This window comes from Sorex fumeus, unplaced genomic scaffold (assembly GCF_029834395.1).
Source record: "Sorex fumeus unplaced genomic scaffold, SorFum_2.1 ptg000044l, whole genome shotgun sequence".
In the NCBI taxonomy this organism is placed as follows: domain Eukaryota; kingdom Metazoa; phylum Chordata; class Mammalia; order Eulipotyphla; family Soricidae; genus Sorex; species Sorex fumeus.
The window spans coordinates 21862999-21875317 of record NW_026606101.1 but is presented as its reverse complement, the minus strand read 5'-3'; the positions used below and the strand labels follow the sequence as shown (position 1 = coordinate 21875317).

General features: G+C 43.0%; 1 pseudogene; it reads right to left on the bottom strand.

Annotated features, from left to right (window-relative positions):
• Positions 1-626: 626 nt before the first annotated feature.
• Positions 627-2773, bottom strand: LOC130030506 (WW domain-containing adapter protein with coiled-coil-like; annotated as a pseudogene).
• Positions 2774-12319: the final 9546 nt, after the last annotated feature.

The window sequence follows — 12319 nt, the reverse complement described above, 5'->3', positions numbered from 1 at the left end:
AATTCTTGGTCACATTTGTTCCTCTTTAATACTCTTTATTTTTTGTTTGTTTTATCATGTTTGTTACAACAGGTACAATTCACATCTGACTAGCATAGTTTCCTCTTTCCCCTCCCACAACCATGTTCATTGGGCCATTTCCTTATATTTGAGCAATCAACGTACTTTCAGCACACATGCCCAGCAGTGCTTTTAAGTCCATTCTTACAGGGTGCAAATGGATAACAGTAGTTTATACAAACAAGTGGGTTATGCTCAATCACTGCAATTGTAAACTACTGTACACAGGAATGAAAAGGTTATAGAAAAGTGCCATAGCAACAGTGCCTAAAGAAAGGAGAAAAAGAGGAGTCTTAAAAAATGGATAAAATCAGATCAAGGATTTCCGAAGGGAATGGAACACAAGGGAAATGGAAAACATTTCTCTACAAAACAAATGGAGAAGCACTGTTCTCAATCAGGTGCGCGTGGAAACAGTTGTTTCATGATATTTTGTACACTGCCCATATAGTTCAAAAATCGTATCCCTGGACACATATCACCTGGTGCTTATACTGAATTTTTAAAAATTCAAGATTTCTGAATGATAGATTAACACCCCCCCCCCCAATTTAAAAAGAAAAAAGAAAAGAGAACCAATTTTGTAGACAGGTTTACATGTAAAAGGCTAGGGATTTAGCCGCCTCAGCATTGATTAGTTTTGGATGTCTAAGCTCTGTTATACATGGCTTTCCATGGCTTCACTCTACAAAACATATTTACAACGTGAAGAATACACCTACAAGAAATCTACATTTCAAGGGTTTTACAAATCAATGTTGTATCTTCCCCCTGAAGTAACTCTCACAGACCCTGTCCCCTTGTCACTTCCTTTGCCCAACTTACCGGTCCAAAGTCTACTTAAATGCAGCTCAAAAATGTTAAGATTGGACAAGAGATTTTTAGTTACCGTACTCAAAACCATGTCCAATTATTCATATCTTCAAGCCATGAAGAAGTTTTGATTTTTTAGTTTTTCAAGTTCCTTAATTTGTTGTCTCAAAAAGTATCCTTTGTTCTCGCAAAGTTGCTTGAATTTCACATACTTGGACTAACGATCTTAAATTTTTTAATTCAGTACAAATTTCTGACATGTGAACACTTTCCATGTTATAGGATTCTTCTCTCAATCTTGATGCCTGTTTCTCTGCGTGATCTGCAAGCCATCCTTGAACATGCTTTATGAGATTTTCACTGAAGTGTGCTGCTAGCGTAGGTGTTAATGAACATGAAGGTTGGGCAGATGAATTCTGTGGTACAACTGTTGCGTTTGATACATTACTAGTGGAAGTATGTTTGGACCAGGTGATGGACTTCTCTGGCTATTTGACCGCTGAAGACTTCGAGGAGAGAGAGGTTCATGATCCTGCTGCTTCTCAGCCGTTATAGGCTGCTGTGTTGCTGATTGTGAAACTGGTCCTTGCTTAACTACTGGAGTACTAAACTTTGACTGTGATGAAACAGGAGGAGTACTAATCAAAGGTTTGATAGGAACTGTGTTAGTTTGAGGTGTACTTATTCTTGGAGACACATTTGATCTTGGGGTTGACGCATCAGACGTTAAAGACATTGGAGACTGATTAGATGTCTGAGCTTGTGTGGAGAACTGAGCAGCCTGAAATGTCAGAGAAATTATGTTGAAAGCAGATGGCCCAGCAGTAAGACACTTATGAATTATAGACAGCAATGATGCTTGTGTCACAGCAGCTGTAAGACCTTTATTTATTTTGGATATATCCACATTAGAATTATTAAGTTGGAGCATGACTTGCAAAGCAGGAAGCAAATGTCTAAGAAGATTTGGGTCATGAAGTAATGGAGGTATTGGAGACTGTGGAACAGGAGAAACAGGGATTGCTGAAGCAGATGTTGGGGGTGCTGATGTGGGGTTCAGTTCAGAGGCAGAAGATGTGGAAGGAGTTGTGCAAGAATGAGATATAGTTTTGTCTCCGAATGCAGATTTTTCACTGGCAAACCCACTAGTGGCTGTTGCTTATATCACCTCTCTTCTGTAATCCCTGACACTGACACTGTCCTCCCGTTGTTCATCGATTTGCTTGATTGGGCCCAGTAACGTCTCCATTGGAGACTTTGTTGTTACTGTGTTTGGCATATCGAATACATCACGGGTAGCTTGCCAGGCTCTGCCGTGCGGGGGAGATACTCTCAGTAGCTTGCCAGGCTCTCCGAGAGGGGCAGAGGAATTGAACTCGGGTCGACCATGTTGGCTGCGTGCAAAGCAAACACCCTACCGCTGTGCTATTGCTCCAGCAATGCTATCGCTCCAGCCCTATTAGCTGTAATCCCTATCTTTTGGAAAGCTATTAACTGCCATCTTGTTTGCTTCTTTTTGTCTTTGTTCTCTTTCAAGCCACTCTTTTGGCTTTTCCCATTGTGAAAATTTCTGTTCGACAATTGTAGTAGTATTTTTCCCAGAAGAGCTAATATGCTCAGACCAGTCATCTGCAGCATCATAAGGTGCATATGAATTTGTGCTTGGATTATTGCTTGAAGAATGTGAATTTGAACTATGAAGAGCACTGTGGTTGTGTGAACTTTCTTGTGGAGAGTAACTGGTCCCACCATTCCTCTCTCTAACTCTGTGAATATGCACATTTTTGGCCTTACTGTGACCTGTGCTATCACTGTATTTGTTTTCAGGACTATCAGATCTCCGCAACATTTTATTTGGAGGTGAAGGATCTGCGGCGTCTCACATTTTTTCATGTCTGTGATCACCACTACTGGGATGACTCTTTGATGACTCTTAAGTGCCTGGTTAGGCTGCGAGTCCCCTCTCCGGTTGTGACAGCGATGCAGGTTCCCCCGATCAATACTATTCATTTTTAAATAGTGGCCACACCCAGCAGTGTGACTGGCATGACTGTCTGGATCACACCCAGCAGTGGTCTGGCACCACTCCCCACCCAGTCCAGCAGTGACCGGGCCACTATGATGAGGCTTGGCTGTGGTCAGGGGCCACTGGGGCACATCCACAATACTAATGGGTGTGGGGTAAGTGGCGTGGGAACTGAACTCAGAACCTTGTGCATGCTAAGGCATGCTAAGCATGTGCTCTACCACTTGAGCACTTTAATACTCTGGGCACAGGACCTTAGGTTTTTGCAGAAGTCTTTGCAGGGTGAGTTCCGAGGTAATGATGATAGCAAGGGGAAGAAATTGTATGACTGGGGCTGGCTGAGTTACTGCTTCCTTATCAGTGGTGTGTGAAAGAAAACATTTGGTTAGAAAGAAGAACACAGAAAAGCCATTGCCACTACCAGACACTGTGTCAGTTATTGTAAATCTGACCAAAAGACAAGAGGAGCCCTTGGTGGCTGTTGTTCAGAGATATTCCCAAGTCTTCCTTCCTTCCTTCCTTCCTTCCTTCCTTCCTTCCTTCCTTCCTTCCTTCCTTCCTTCCTTCCTCCCTCCCTCCCTCCCTCCCTTCTTCCCTCCCTCCCCCCTTCCTTTCTTCCTTCCCTCCCTCCCTCCCTCCCCCCTTCCTTTCTTCCTTCCCTCCCTCCCTCCCTCCCCCCTTCCTTTCTTCCTTCCCTCCCTCCCTCCCTCCCTCCCTCCCTCCCTCCCTTCTTTCCTTTTCTTCCTCCCCTTCCTCCTTCCCTCCCTCCCTCCCTCCCTCCCACCCTCCCTTCCTCCCTCCCTCCCTCCCTTCCTCCCTTTCTCCCTTCCTTCCTTCCTTCCTTCCTTCCTTCCTTCCTTCCTTCCTTCCTTCCTTCTATCTATCTTTGGCCACACCTTGAGGTGCTCAGGGTTACTCCTGGCTATATCAGGGATCACTCCTGCTGGCTCTGGGTTCATATGGGAGTCTGGAGATTAAATATAGGTTGACCTCATGCAAGGGATGCACCCAAGCTGTTGTACTATATCACTCCATTCCCCCAACTCTTCTTTCTTGGTCCTAAATTCACACACTGGAAAGTGCTGGGGAGAAGGGCCTGGGGTATGGGGGAAGGCTGTACTTGATTCCTCTCTTATTTTTCACCAAATCTAAAAAAAATTAGCTGTAGTTGGATCCTCTTTAGACAGAGGATCTAGCCAGCATTTTATTCTCCTTGTGCATTTTCTTGGGTTTCAGAGAGAGAGGTGGATATATACCCTTCCTATCATCTTTCTCAGGATCCGTTCTTTTTTGTACTTTAATTACTATAATTATATTATTTTCTTATCATTAATTCACATCTGTTTCTTTAGTGATTTTTTTTCTTGGTAAGAATACCCTATGATTTATTTGCATTTATGTTTCCCACTCCCAAGAATAGGATACAGTCAATTTGCTGAAGGATACATTTATTGAAAGTTAAATTTGCTCTTAAAATGTGTACCTGCTAGAGCCTAGAGCAATAGTACAGTGGGTAGGGCGTTTGCCTTGCACGCGGCCGACCTGGGTTCGATTCCCACCATCCCATATGGTCTCCTGAGCACTACCAGGAGTAATTCCTGAGTGCAAAGCCAGGAGTAGCCACTGTGCATCACTGGGTATGACCCCCCCCCAAAAAAAAAAGTGTACCTACTACACTCAGCCAGGAGTGATCCTTGTGTACAGAGCCAGGAGTAAGCGCTGAGTACCAACCCCCTTACCCCAAACTACCAAAGATGTGTCAACTATTGGAGGGAAAGGTGAAATGGTGTGAGGGAAGATGAGAAGGATCTTTTTGGTAGCAAAATGGCACTGTAACTGTTGATAGGTGCAGTGTGTCTTATACACACACAGAGGCATAAAGCCATACTCCCTGATTTTCTATATTATTGTGGGGTGTTTTGTTTTGGCTACACCCAACAGTGCTCAAGGCTTGTTCCTGGCTCTGTCCTCAGGGAGCACTCCTAGTGAGCTCCGGGATCCATTTGAGGTGATGAATATAGAACCTGTGTTGGTCGCCATCAAGGCAAATGCCCTACCCCCTGTATCATCAGTCTGGCCCCGGGATTGTTAACTAGTGATACATCAATTTAAAAAATATCCAAGGAGTAAATATATTGGGGAATTCAGGTAGGACTCTGTATTGATACTAAAAGATATACACACCTATGTTTATTGTGACAAAACATACAATAGCCAGGACATGGAAACAACCCAAAATAGGCAATAAAAGATGAAGCTGTGACATATATACCCAATGGAAGACTATGCACTATAAGAAAAAATGAAATCTTGCTGTTTGCTGCTACTTGGATAGATCTGGGAGGTATCATGTTAAGCAGACTAAATCAGAGAGAAAAGAATAAAAACTGGGTGATCTCACTCAACTGTGGTATATGGAGAAACAAAACAAGGCGAGAGACTATCAAATGATGACAAATTCTTGGCTGCAGATTACAAAACGGAGATGACTAAGTGGTGGGGGGCCAACTTGGGGGAGAATTGGAGAAGGAAGAGACAGACGAGGGGTGACAAAGGACCATGACAAAGAGGGTCTTGGGTACTTTGCTGGTGCTGAAGGTGCAGGAAAATTGAACTTAAAAACTATGAAAGTCAATACTATTATAACCGCAGTGACTAAACTATGATACATTTTTTTTTCAAAAAAGAAAAGAAAGGAGTCTCAAAATTCTTTTGATCTCATCTCAATACATCAGTTTCTAGGCCACAAAGTGACTCTGAGGGGAGACTGTCAGTGAAGGATCAACACAGAGTCAGACTCTGTGACTCTGTACTCCTAAACCTGGCTCAGTCACTTTATACATAGTTTAACCCCTCTATATGCTCTGTAAAACAGGGGTAATGCAACCCAGCCTGTGGGATTACTGTGAGAAAGAAATAAGATACACTATCCAGAACACATGCACAGAATAGTACCTGGTCTGCCTCAATAAACACTAGTGATTATTGTAAATAAAAATAAATTTCTTTGGCTAATCTTTGCCAAATCTTTCTTTGGCTAATCTGTATTTTCCAGGAATACATTTGTATATTCTTCACATATTGTAAAAGTTAATTTTCTTTTGAATAAAATAAAATTCTGTCAGGATGAAATTCTTTTCATCGCAGTTGTTTGCTGAAACGCGGAGAGCTCTCTTAATTGGAATATTCAGATTGCCAATGCCTTCCCTGCCCCCAATCTTGGGACATTTGTCCCTCAATTATACCTTTGATCATGGGTTCTAGTCTAATTGTTCATGTTTCTCACTTGGGAACACCCTTCACTCTTGGGTTTTGATCTCTGGTCTCTGTACTTTTATATCTGTCCCATCATCTCTCTCATCTTTTTCATCTCTTTGTTGTTTTTCTCTTTATTCTTGGAGAGCCTTGCACGTTTATCCTCCATGTCCATACCCAAAGGACTATGAGAAGCTTAAGCCTTTAGAAGCGGAATTGGCAAACATACTTTGAATGCAGTCCAGTTTGCGTAGGTCCAATCAGCGAGGGGGTTATTGACATGTAAGAATCCTGGGAGCATCCTTTTCCTTGAGCCCCCCCACCACCCCCAGACTAAGTCTGACTTAGCATGTAGCATGAAGCCTTGATAGGCCAACACAAATGTCCTTATGTCACACCCAGCAGATCTGTAGGGAAGTTCACCTTTGTGCTAGTGAATGTGGCCTGAGGGTGACCTATCACCTGAGTGTGACAGAGGTCTGCGGGGACCAGTCCTGTGGGGAAGCTGCTGGCACTGATACAAGAACTCTCCCCTGAGCACAGTCTGTGTCTCCCTCCAGTTCCAGCTGCATATGCTTCCTCTGGGCTCCCCTTTATTTGCAGTCAGTATGGTGCTGTGCCACAGTCTCACAGCCATGGGAATGCCTTTCTCTCCTTGGCACCTGCATCTTCAGACTGGTGCTCCCAGCAGAGCTGCCGGGGGATTGAGAGATTTGGTGTTTTTGCTTTTTGCTCTTGTTTTGGCTTCATTAGTCAGCCTTCCTGGATTACTGTGAGATCGGGCCTTGGGGACAGGACTTTCTCCCAGTATGGTTTTACCTACCACTTGATTCTTTGTCCCAGGAGTGGGCGGCCCCGGGAATTGACTTAGCAAAACTTCCTCCATCCAGTTAAACATTGATGGGAACCACAGTTCTCACTCACATTCAGGATCTCCTGCAAAGCCTTTCTGACTTGCCTCCACCCATGAAGTCATGTCTTAAGGTCACACTGCTCCTCCCTGTCTCCTGACTTCATCCCTCCCCAAACTGGGGTTGAGCCACATGCCTCATGCCCCATATTACCTCTCTGGTTTTACCTTAACGACTTTCATTTCTCTGTTTTGTCTCATTACATCAGCTAGGATCTATGGAATGGTATCTGAATAAGGTAAGACAGGACATCATGGTCCTGTCCTTTAAAAAAATTTAAAATTTAATTAGTTAATTAACTTGGGTTTTTTCTTTTCTCTTTTTCTTAAAATTGAAAAAATATTTATCTTTTTTAATTGAATCACACTGAGATTCACAGTTTTAAGGTTCTTCATGATTGGGTTTCAGTCATATAATGTTTCAATACCCATCCCTTCACCAGTGTACATTTCTACCACCAATGTCCCCAGTTTCCCTCCGTCCCCCCACCCCCCCGCCCGATATCTCTATGGCAGGCACTTTTCTCTTTTTCTCTCTCATAAAGTATCTTTTTTTTCTTCTTTCTTTTAACTTTGATTTTTGGGCCACACCCGGCAGTGCCCAGGGCTTATTCCTGGCTCCTGGCTCAGGGACTACTCCTGGCAGGGCCTGGGAGACCATATGGGTGTCAGGGATCAATTCCAGGTTGACCACATGAAAAATAAATGCCCTACCTGGTGTATTCTGTCTTGGCCCTCAGTTTATTTGATGGTCCTTTTCCTCTTGGAGGGAAGCACTCGGTTTCTCACAGTCAACTATTATGTCAACTATAGATGTTTTATTTTCATTTTGTATTTGATTAGGGAATTTCTCATTCTGTTTCTAGTGCTTTTGAGCAATCATTTTTAACCATGCAGGATGGTTTAAACTTGTTCAATGCTTCTTCTGCACAAATTTATATGATCATATGACTAGTTATTCAATACCTTAATATGACACTAGCTTTTCATCCATTAGTATGACATGGCATAGGTTGATTCACAAATGTTGGGCAGATTTTATATTACCAGAATGAGCTTTACTTAATTGTGAAGTGCTCTTTTTTTAATATATTGCAAGATCCATTTTGCTTATCATTTATTAAGAATTTTTGTATCTGTCTATAAGAGGGATTCTGTAGTTTTCTCTTCTTTTAATGATATCCAGTTGATCATTTTATCCTTGTCACTTGTGCTCTTGATGTGCTTAGCTAACCAATGCCTAATCCAATGTTACAAAGATTTCTTCAACGTATTTTTTAAGATGTTATGGATTTAGCTTTCGAATGTAAGTTTATGATCCTCTCTCTCTTTCTCTCTCTCTCTCTCTCTCTCTCTCTCTCTCTCTCACTGTGTGTGTGTGTGTGTGTGTGTGTGTGTGTGTGGTAGTGCTGGGGCTCAAATCCAAGCAGGGTAAATTTTCCCAATCATTTTCTTTCTGCCTGAAGAAATTTGTGAATATTACTTGTTATAATAAATGAAGTACCCCCTTGATTTGTCTGAATTCTCTTCCACTTTTGAGGGAGAATTCCACTGAATATAAAATTCTAGATTGGCAAGTTTTCCAAAATTTTAAAGCAGAGCTTCTAGATCATATTTTACTCTTGACCACTTTTCATGTGAGAAATTTTCTATGTATATAAATAGGTATAGAAATAAAAATGTGTAAATACATTTAATTTAAAACTCATTTTAACATGACTCCATGGGGTTGCAAGCCACAATTTAAGAAACTAGACTCTGAAGGATTCACTCCACTCCCTATGTAACTACATTTTTTTATGGGGGGAGCACCTGGCAGTGCTCAGGATGACTCCTGGTTCTGTGCTCAGGGATGACTTCTGGCAATACTCAAAGGACCATGTGATTCCAGGCATCTAACGTGGGGTCAGTCTCATGCAAGACAAGCACATTCCCCATTGTGCTATCTATCAGATCCCCAAAGTATGAGATTTTAAATGAGAAGCCTATTGTAATTCCTACCTACTGGAAACTGCTTTGTCAGAGATAAGAACTGGGGTGGGTTTGAAGTCTGTCTGCTTTCCTCTTTTCTCCTTTAGATGGGGGAGAGGATCCTTTTCACATTATCCCTGAGAGATTGGATAGTTTATAGATTTATAGTTCATATAAGTGTACACCCTTTCCGTCCTCCCCGCCTATAGGTCCCCATCAGAATGCCTCATTTCATATAATTCTGCACTCAGATTCCTGCAATATATCAAAATAAATATTTCAGTGCTTCTTCCATCTTATTGATTCTAATAGCTTCTACTCCAGGGAAGCAAATTGCATGGACTGTATTTCCGGATGCATCTGTCTCTCCAGAGTTTGAAACAATAGTTTGTTCTGTGACCCCAGTGCTCTGATGGTCTCAAGAAGAGTCAATTATCTTTATTTCCTAGAATGATCAGCAGGAGGACTTTTAAGCTCTTTCTCTGTTGGAGCTTGGCAATGCCTGAATAGATGACTAATTGTTTACCATCAGAAGAGAGAACTTGGTGTATATGCTCCCTGTGCTAAAATCGAGTGGGTGGTGCATTAGTACCCAAGTCCTAACTTTGTTCAGTCATGGAGTCTATCTTTTCCTTTCTTTTTCTTGCTGAAATGTTAAACAGTAGTTTAGATAGGGAATAACTGGGAATGAAGACCTGCAGGGTGAGACAGGATCAGAGAATCTGCAAGGGAATGAGTTTAATGGTGAGTCACAAACTATAAACTAGGTAAGGAGGGGTGAGGAATGGTGAAAAGACAGTGGGACCCATTGTGGATCCCATTTTCCGTTAGTCATTTCTCCTTATCAACTCTAATAACCATTCCTAATTATCTATCGGACACTGTCAATAAAAACCAACATCTATTTGAGGACCACCACCAGGCAAGCACCATGCCCTTTTTGGGAGGGCTAGGCATGTAAATCTTACTCATTTCTAACTCCCTCGCTTCCCATTTCAAACACAGTGTGAATCCATCATCCTTCCATGAACTGTTTTTCCTTTCTCCTTCTGAAGTCCTTTTGCATGCTGGGAAATTCTCTCTGAAATACCGACCTCCTCCAATCAGACTCACTCGCCATCCGAGGACTGAGCTCAAACGAGGCTCCAGGAAGCCTTCCTGATTTCTTTGGCAGGAACATGTCCTCCATTTCTTCATTTTTCACACAGCGTCTCTCACCCACAGATCCGTGTCTCACCTTTTCTAAGAGAGCAGGAGTAACTTCCTGTCGGTGGAGCAGGCAACTCTCCTTTGTACAAAGAGAATCCAGGGTGGGGGTGGGAGGTGGCAGGGAGGAGGAATTGAAAGAACAAGCTTAGAACCAGATGGTTAAACTCAGTGAGTGCCTTGGGTTCTTGGGTTGCCATGGACACGGCATAGTCTATTGTTGGTAACTCCAGTCTCTATGGCGAAGTCACTCACAGAGCTAGCACTTACAGAAGGGATTGGATGCGGCTCACTTGATATTTCAATGAAGGGGGGAGGTAAGTGGAGAACAGAGAGTTGGGGGGAAGGTTAAAGAAGGAAAGAGAAAACCCAGGAGTTGTTTAATTCCAAGCCATGTTTCAATGTGAATGGAAGACTTTAAAAGACTAGGGGAGAGGCTGGTTCATATGTAAGAGAGTGAGATGTACCAGCAAGTGTTTCTGGAAGAGGAAGATGGGATACAGAGGATTAGGAGTAGGACTGATCTTCAAAAGGAGCAGAGACACATTTTTTTTTTCCAGGGTATCACAGTCCAGTGTTTATTTGTCTGACTTAGGCATTGGGGCAGATGTCCCAGAAACTTAATTCAAATATACAAATATTTAGCATTAGTAGCAAGCAATGTAATGGAAGATATGAGTAAGATTAAACTACCATAAAGGAAATGACAAAAACTCAAAACTGAAGAGTGAAAACTAGATAAGACATTTTGTTTTCTTTTGTGGTTTTTGGTTTTTTGTTGTTGGGGGGTGTGAGGCAAAACCCCAAACTCTGAGGTTGCTCAGGGTCTACTCTTGGCTCTGTGCTCAGAGATGTCTCCTAGTAGTGTTGAAACAACGTTGAGGTACTGAGGATTGAACAGGGTCAATCAAGGCAAGCGCCTTAACTTGGAACAACTCTCTGGGCCCCTGTTTTGTGTTTTGTTTTGGGGCCACCTCCAGTGGGTGTTCTCAGGGCTACTCCTGCTGGGAATTGTTGGTATCATCAGTGCTTGTGGTATCATGCAATGCTGTAGCTCCAACCTGGGGTTCCTATACACCAAGCAAAGTGCGTGCTCCAGCTCTTTGAGTTCTCTTTCCAAGACTCAGACAAGATTTTTAAAAAGTTTCAGTACGGTGGCTAAGATGCTTGTATGTATGTATGCCTTGAATGTAGCCAACCAAAGTTTGATCCCTGGCACTATATATGGTTCCCTGAGCCCCACCTGGAGTCAGCACAGAGCCAGTAGTAAGCCCTGAGCATCGCTGAGTGTGACCCCCAATTCTAAATAAATAAACAAATATAGAAATAAAATAGAACTCCCCTTCCCTTTCCTCTGTTGTTGCAGTGACGAGGTTGCACACAAGCTTGGCTGAGGCACTCAGACCTTGAAGTTGTGCCTTCATGGGGTCATGCATCAGGCTGTGTTGCTTGCACTCTTGACCGTGATGCTGGCCAGGCGTCACACTCCTTTAGTGGTGGTACCTGTGTCTCTCTGGTTACAGTGCTTGCCAGGAGTACAGCCAGAGGTGGTACTCCTGGCTGCAGGGCTCACCCAGTGTCACATTGTCTGACTTGCTTGCACATTAGTAGCTCACGCACATCTAGCTACAGTGCTGGGGGAACTCGCCCACACACTGGGGTGCTCCAAGAGCAGCTCAGGCTCGACCCACACAACAGCTGGACTGTGCTGGTGCCTGAGACAGTGTGGGGGAGTGAACTGCTGGCCTCAAGATTAAGAAGAGGTTCTTTCATCACAAACTCAACTCTCAGCCCTAGGTGGGGGTGGGGGAGGGAGAACAGGTGGTGGCAGCGGATAATTACAAACACACACACACACACACACACACACACACACACACAGATAGTACAAGGCTAAGGCACTTGTCTAGCAAACAGCTTGCCTGGTTTGATCTCTAGGACTACCAGGACTGATTCTTGAGCATAGAGTCAGGAGTAGTGCCTGAACAGCACTGTCTATGACCCTAAAACCTGAAAAAGGTTTTTTTTTTCTTGATTAAGGGATAGTGACTAATTTTATTTATTTATTTATTTATTTA